This window comes from Globicephala melas, chromosome 4, assembly GCF_963455315.2.
Source record: "Globicephala melas chromosome 4, mGloMel1.2, whole genome shotgun sequence".
NCBI lineage: Eukaryota > Metazoa > Chordata > Mammalia > Artiodactyla > Delphinidae > Globicephala > Globicephala melas.
In genome coordinates this window covers 22,059,220-22,067,555 of record NC_083317.1, presented here as the reverse complement: position 1 = coordinate 22,067,555, position 8,336 = coordinate 22,059,220, and positions in this window count along the sequence as shown.

Here is an 8,336-nt window from a genome sequence, read left to right as displayed (position 1 = left end):
ATCACATTGGTTTTGGATCATCATGTTTTCATTGTCATTTTTCTCTAGGTATTTTTTGATTTCCTCTTTGATTTCTTCGGTGATCTCTTGATTATTTAGTAACGTATTATTTACCCTCCATGTGTTTGTGATTTTTTGTGTTATATTTCCCTGTAATTCATTTCTAATCTCATAACATTGTGGTCAGAAAAGATGTTTGATATGATTGCAATTTTCTTAAATTTACTGAGGCTTGATTTGTGACCCAAGGTATAATCTATCATGGAGAATGTTGTGTGCGCATTTGAGAAGAATGTGTAATTAGCTGTTTTTGGATGGAATGACCTATAAATACCAATTAAATCTATCTGGTCTATTGTGTCATTTAAAGCTTCTGTTTCCTTATTTATTTTCATTTTGGATGACTGTCCATTGGTGTAACAAAGGTGTTAAAATCCCCCACTATTATTGTGTTACTGTTGATTTCCTCTTTTATAGCTGTTAGTAGTTGCCTTATGTATTGAGGTGCTCCTATGTTGGGTGCCTATATATTTATAATTGTTATATCTTCTTCTTGGATTGATCCCTTGATCATTAGGTAGTGTCCTTCCTTGTCTCATAACATTCCTTATTTTAAAGTCTATTTTATCTGATATGATTATTGCTACTCCAGCTTTCTTTTGATTTCCATTTGCATGGAGTATCTTTTTCCATCTCCTCACTTTTAGTCTGTATGTGTCTCTAGGTATGAAGTTGGTCTCTTGTAGACAGCATATATGTGGGTCTTGTTTTGTATCCATTCAGCAAGCTTGTGTCTCTTGGTTGGAGCATTTAATCCATTCATGTTTAAGGTAATTATCAATATGTATGTTCCTATGACCATTTTCTTAATTGTTTTGGGTTTGTCTTTGTAGGTCCTCTTTTTCTCTTGTGTTTCCCACTTAGAGAAGTTCCTTTAGTATTTGTTGTAGAGCTGGTTTGGTGGTGCTGAATTCTCTTAGCTTTTGCTTGTCTGTAAAGGTTTTGATCTGTCTAGCCAATCTGAATGAGATCCTTGCTGGGTAGAGTAATCTTGGTTGTAGTTTCTTCCCTTTTATCACTTGAAGTATATCATGCCACTCCCTTCTAGCTTGTAGAGTTTCTGCTGATAAATCAGCTGTTAACCTTAAGGGAGTCCCCTTTTATGTTATTTGTCATGTTTCCCTTGCTGCTTTCAATAATTTTTCTTTGCCTTTAATTTTTCCAATTTGATTACTAGGTGTCTCAGCATGTTTCTCCTTGTGTTTATCCTGTATGGGACTTGCTGCACTTCCTGGACTTGGGTGGCTATTTCCTTTCCCATGTTAGGGAAGTTTTTGACTATAATCTCTTCAAATATTTTCTTGGGTCTTTCTCTCTCTCTTCTCCTTCTGGGACCCCTATAATGCAAATGTTGTGGAGTTTAATATTGTCACAGAGGTCTCTTAGGCTGTCTTCATTTCTTTTCATTCTTTATTTTTTATTCTGTTCCACAGAAGTGAATTCCACCATTCTGTCTTCCAGGTCATTTATCCATTCTTCTCCCTCAGTTATTCTCTTATTGATTCCTTCTAGTGTATTCTTCTTTTCAGTTATTGTATTGTTCATCTCTGTTTGTTTGTTGTTTAATCCTTCTAGGTCTTTGTTAAACATTTCTTGCATCTTCTTGATCTTTGCCTCCATTCCTTTTCCGAGGTCCTGGATCATCTTCACTATCATTATTCTGAATTCATTTTCTGGAAGGTTGCCTATCTCCACTTCATTTAGTTGTTTTTCTGGGGTTTTATCTTGTTCCTTCATCTGATACATAGCCCTCTGCCTTTTCATCTTGTCTAACTTTCTGTGAATGTGGTTTTTGTTCCACAGGCTGCAGGACTGTAGTTCTTCTTGTTTCCGCTGTCTGCTCTCTGGTGGATAAGGCTATCTAAGAGGCTTGTGTACGTTTCCTGATGGGAGGGACTGGTGGTGGGTAGAGCTGGCTGTGTCTCTGGTGGGGCTTTTAAAACTTTAATCCACTTGTCTGCTGATGGGTGGGGCTTGGTTCCCTCTCTGTTGTTTGTTTGGCCTGAGGCAACCTTACACTGGAGCCTACCTTGGCTCTTTGGTGGGGCTAATGACAGACTCTGGAAGGGCTCATGCCAAGGAGTGCTTCCCAGAACTTCTGCTGCCAGTGTCCTTGTCCCATGGTGAGCCACAGCCACCTTCTGCCTCTACAGGAGACCCTCCAACACTAGCAGGTAGGTCTGGTTCAATCTCCCCTGGGGTCACTGCTCCTTCCCCTGGGTCCCAATGCACACACTACTTTATGTGTGGCCTCCAAGAGTGGAGTCTCTGTTTCTCCCAGTCCTGTCAAAGTCCTGCAATCAGATCCCACTAGGCTTCAATGTCTGATTCTCTAGGAATTCCTCCTCCCGTTGCCAGATCCCCAGGTTGGGAAGCCTGACATGGGGCTCAGAACCTTCACTCCAGTGGGTGGACTTCTGTGGTATACGTGTTCTTCAGTCTGTGAGTCACCAACCCAGCAGTTTTGGAATTTGATTTTACTGTGATTGTCCCCCTCCTACCATCTCATTGTGCCTTCTCCTTTGTCTTTGGATGTAGGGTACCATTTTTGGTGAGTTCCAGTATCTTCCTATTGATGATTGTCCAGCAGCTAGTTGTGATTCTGGTGTTCTCACAAGAGGGCGTGAGAGCACATCCTTCTACTCCGCCATCTTGGTTCAAGATATTATTTTCATATGTGTCCTTCATATGTGTCCACATAAAAATGTATCCTGAGATTTTGATATTTGAATACAGGAAGTTTGTTAAGGAAGGCTCTGATAACAGTGCTCTAAGGGAACTGGGGGAAGTAGCTCTGGACAGAATGAAAGTCAAATTTGGTGCAGTTGCAAGAGAGGCCTCAGTGAATCTCACAAGGAGCTCTGGTCCTGTCCTGAATCAATGTTAGGGAGCCAGATACTCATGCCATAACCTCAACCAGTTAATGAATATAAGTTGTCCCCAGTGAGCAGTTTCCAAAGAGGGACTCAACTCTAAGGTATTACTAACCAACTCTCCTGGCAACTAGGGATATAAGGACCTCCACTCTGGAGAGTATATCTGGATGGTACAGAATCCATAGAGCCCACTAGTTGCACCAATAAGATCCACCACTTTCGATTAGTATACACATCCTATCTGAGAACAGTTCTTCCAAGATTGTCACTCCTCACTTTTGCAGGAGAATCTAAAAGGAGAAAGATGAACTGCAGCTCAATCTGCTGTTTCTTATCTTGAAATCACAACTGATATTCCTCAACTTAGATTCCCTTCACCCTTAGCAAACACTGCTCATGGTCTAGGAGGGACATATGGTGGAGTGAGCCAGGCTTTTCTCTATGAGGGCTCTGAGTCCTTGTTCAACATGTCCTTTGTGGGTAGTGGCTCTTGCACATATCCATCTACCACCAAAATAAAGGAGTACAAATAGAGAGATGCCAGTGCGTTAATTCAGTGAAAACATATTCTTCCCATTACCAGTTTTATAATAGCAATTCTACTTCCTCATAATTAATCTTGATAGATTAATCAGAATCAATTATCCCTGCCAGGAAGATGACTCCTTTCCCTGCCTGTTAGTCTATTAAAACAAAGTGTTTGAAGAAACTGAGTGGTAGCTAAAGCTTAATGTTTAATAGAACTCTTAATCTGTCCCTTGATTGAAGTCTTCCAGTTATAAGTTGAACCTCTAGATGACCATGCTGAAAACTGCAAGCATGGAGAAAACAGATTCCCCAAGTGTGTAACTAAGAGTGATGGTTAAATGGGGCCAACCCTACTTACCCTCCTTGATATCCAGACTCATATAATTTACCTATTGGGTATGGAGGGCAGTATCAAGGGAAGTCAAAATGGGTACTAAGTTTCTGGTTAAATCACTGGTTAGCTGGTGTTATCAGGGGATGGTGTTATCATCCCCTGAGAGAGGAAAAATGGGAAACAGCAGGTTTGGGGATTAGGAAATTGTAAGTGGTAAATTTAATATGACTGTAAGACCTAGATTCAGTTAGAGATTGGCAGTAAGATATATGTGGCCAAATTTCCAGAGATATGTGTATGTGTTCAGTGCATGTGTGTAGCTGTATTTATGTTTCTATTTATGAGCATATCCATGTGTTAAAACCTATGCCAAGGCTAATCTCTGGCATTTTTCCACATTTTTTCTATTTTCCATAAATTTTGTATTATTATTCAGCATTATTTTAAACATGTTTTTCAATTAATTTGCCTCATTTTATATATTTCCTATGAATTCCTATTTTGTCTTTATTTATTTTAATAACTTTGCTGGCTGAATCTTTAAATAGTCATCTATTATTTTAAATGTTATATTTCTACTTATTTACATTCTAGGAGTTACTCTGAAAACTGCAGAAGATAATAATACCTAAATAATCTTTCTCTCTTACGCTTTTAAAGATACTTTATTTTAGTCAATTATGTGACTCTCCTTCAAGTTTCTCAACATTTTTTCTCACATCTGTGTTCCATAAACTCTCTATCACTCTATTTCTCATCTGATTACCCAACATTACATCCAATTACAAAGAAGTCTTGGGCTTCCCTGGTGGTGCGGTGGTTAAGAACCTGCCTGACAATGAAAGGGACATGGGTTCGAGCTCTGGTCTGTGAAGATCCCACATGCTGCGGAGCAACTAGTCCCATGCACCACAACTGCTGAGCCTGCACTCTAGAGCTCACGAGCCACAACTACTGAGCCTGCATGCCACAACTACTGAAGCCCATGTGCCTAGAGTCTGTGCTCCACAACAAAAGAAGCCAACACAATGAGACGCCCATGTACTGCAATGAAGAGTAGCCCCCGCTCGCTGCAACTAGAGAAAGCCTGTGCGCAACAACAAAGAACCAATGCAGCCAAAAATAAATAAATAAAATAAGAAGTCTTAACTGCAAATGCTTGTCATTTATTTTTTAGAATTAAAATAATTATTTCCTTTCTGTTATACATTTAATATTTTAAAATTCTTAAAGGTCTTTATGTTTAAAGTACTTTATAATTTTGAAGTATTTAAATATTAAAATGGATTTATAATAATAGCTATATCTATTGGGTTTAAAAACTTTTATATTCAAGCAAAAAGCTTATTTTTTATATTATTCTTTTTGACTCAACTCTCATGACTGTATAAAAATAAATGCTATTGTGTGTTAGACAATATGCTATACATTACAAATGCAAAATTGATTGATACAGGAGCCCAGAATCTTATTGGAGAATCATCTGGATTATTTGTGTCCAAGTTTCTGTTCACTTAGTTTATGGGCAGAAATGATGATCTTAATTTATTTGAATTCTTTGTATACACCTTGGATATACTTCTCTGATTACATACAGCTGATTACGTACAAAGAAAAGTCATTTTGTAATTTTCTACTCTTTAGGCTATGTGTGCAGTTAAAGTGCTTATTTCATCCAGAGCCATGACCCAAATTTTCTGTAAAAGTTTCACTAATTTGTACTGCATTCAGCTTTTGGAACAAATCAAGTACACAGTAAGCATTTTTAGCAATTAATGAAGAAAAAATCTAGGAACAATTAAACATATATTCATAAACAGGTATATTTTGACTATTTACTTTGTGCCAGACACAATTCTAGTCCCTGTGAACAGTGCACATAAGAGGACAGAGAAGTTGTTTCATTGCTGGAGCTCATGTTTTAGAGGGAAAACAAACAAAAATATATAATTCCACAGAGGCAATAAATGACAAAGCAAAGGAGATCAAGTATGGGAACTAAGAATGACAACAGAGTGTTACTTTACATACGGTGTCTTAAGAAGGCCTATTTATAGAGTGAGATTTGAACAAAGAAAGTAAAAGCCAAGCCCTTTGACTGTATGGGAAAATCATTTCAGGAAGAAGGGAAAGCACATGAAGAGGCCCTGAGGAAAGAGAATGCCTGGGGTGTGTCTTAAGAAACAGCTATATATATATATATATATATATATATATATATATATATATATATATATATACTAACAAACGTAAAGTAGATAGCTAGTGGGTAGCAGCCGCATGGCACAGGGATATCGGCTTTGTGACCGCCTGGAGGGGTGGGATAGGGAGGGTGGGAGGGAGGGAGGGAGGGAGGGAGACACAACAGGGAAGAGATATGGAAACATATGTATATGTATAACTGATTCACTTTGTTATAAAGCAGAAACTAACACACCATTGTAAAGCAATTATACCCCAATAAATATGTTAAAAAAAAAAAAAGGAAAGAAAAGAAACAGTTAGTAAAACAGTGTGGGTGGATTAGAAAAAGATTAAGAGAGAAGTAACTGAGTTAAGGTTACAGATGTAGTAGGTAGGCAATGCAAACTTTTGTAGAACCTTGGCTTAGCTCTGAGTCCAGAGGACACCAGATGAGAAGAGAGGAGAAATATGAACTGACATTCACTTTAAAAGTATTACCTGGTAATTAGGTATAAAATAGACTGCAGCAGAACAAGCGTGGGAGCAGGGAAACCTGTCAGGAGGCATTGTCATAACTGAGGTAAACCATGATGGCACTTGGACTAAGGAAGTGAGAGTGGAGATCGTGGGAAAAAGTTGAATTCTGGATTTGTTTCAAGGTAGACCTGAGAGGATGTACTGATGGATTTAATGCCCAGTGAGGAAGAAAGAGCAAGTACAAGAATGATTAAAATATTTGCCCCAGGTGACAAGAGCAAGGGAATTATTATTCAGTGAAACAGGACAACTGTGCAGGGGATAATGTGGAGGGAGGAGACATCAGAAGTCCAGTTCTGAAAATGTGAAGCATGTGAAGAAGCGTATGAGACCTTCAAGTAGAAATTTTAGTCTAGCAGCTGGATTGAGGGGTCCAGGGTTCAGGGAAGAAATTATGACTAGTGATCAATATTCTTTTCTTGGTACATATATAGCAAACCTACATATTCACAATCATATATAGATATGTATATAATATGATAAACAACATGATAGCTATTACCTACCAAACTTTGCTTCATCATCTATAATTTTAATTTATACATATATTCAGAACTGGAAACAACCTTTAGCAATCAGGATATTTTGTTGGTTAATTAAAGAAATCAAGAAACACATATGACAGCCTAGTTTATCAATTAAAATTATGAATGTGTATTTGTGGGGGGAGAGGGGAATTCCATGAACAAGAAATCATTTAAAATATTAAGAATTAATATATGTATAACTGAATCACTTTGCTGTACACCTGAAACTAACACAACATTGTAAATCAACTACACTCCAATATAAAATAAGAATTAAATTTTAAAAATTAAAATTTAAAAAAAAGAACTAATTGAAAATAAATACCTGCCTAAGAGTTTCTTCAGACTTTAAATAAATATAAAAATACCAGTAAAATATAATTAGGAATGAAAAGTCTATGAAAATTTAAATTTATACTCTGATAGACACTTTCTTTCCAGATAATTGACTAAATTTCTTTCATTTCTCCTTTTAAGAAATTTTCATCCATTTTTATTGTAATTTATTTTCGCTGGGTCTTTTTTTTTTTTTTTTTTTTTTGCGGTTTGCGGGCCTCTCACTGCTGTGGCCTCTCCCGTTGCGGAGCACAGGCTCCAGACGCGCAGGCTCAGTGGCCATGGGTCACGGGCGTAGCTGCTCCGCGGCACGTGGGATCCTCCCGGACCGGGGCACGAACCCGCGTCCCCTGCATTGGCAGGCAGACTCTCAACCACTGCGCCACCAGGGAAGCCCTCTCTGGGTCTTTTTAAAAATTTCTCCGCAATCTTTTTTTTTTTTTTTTTTTTGCTGCATTGGGTCTTCGTTGCTGCACGCAGGTTTTCTCTAGTTGCAGAGAGAGGGGGCTACTCTTTGTTGCAGTCCACAGGCTTCTCATTGAGGTGGCTTCTCTTGTTGCAGAGCATGAGCTCTAGAGCACAGGCTCAGTAGTTGTGGTTCATGGGCTCAAGAGCAGAGGCTCAGTAGTTGTGGTGCACGGGCTTAGTTGCTCCGCAGCAGGTGGGATCTTCCCTGACCAAGGATTGAACCCATGTCCCCTACATTGGCAGGTGGATTGTTAAACGCTGCACCACCAGGGAAGTCCTCTCTGTATTCTTTTAATAGATAATGAATAAACCTGAGCACGTGTAATGGTATGAATTCAGCATATCATTGCATGTAAGGCACCTGTAAAAATTCAAGTATGCTGTTGACTTCTAGAAATACTACCTCCTTTATTCATGTCAATATTTAATTTTAAAATTTAGTTTAGACTTAGTAACTCATTTTTATTTTATGAAACATCAGCATTT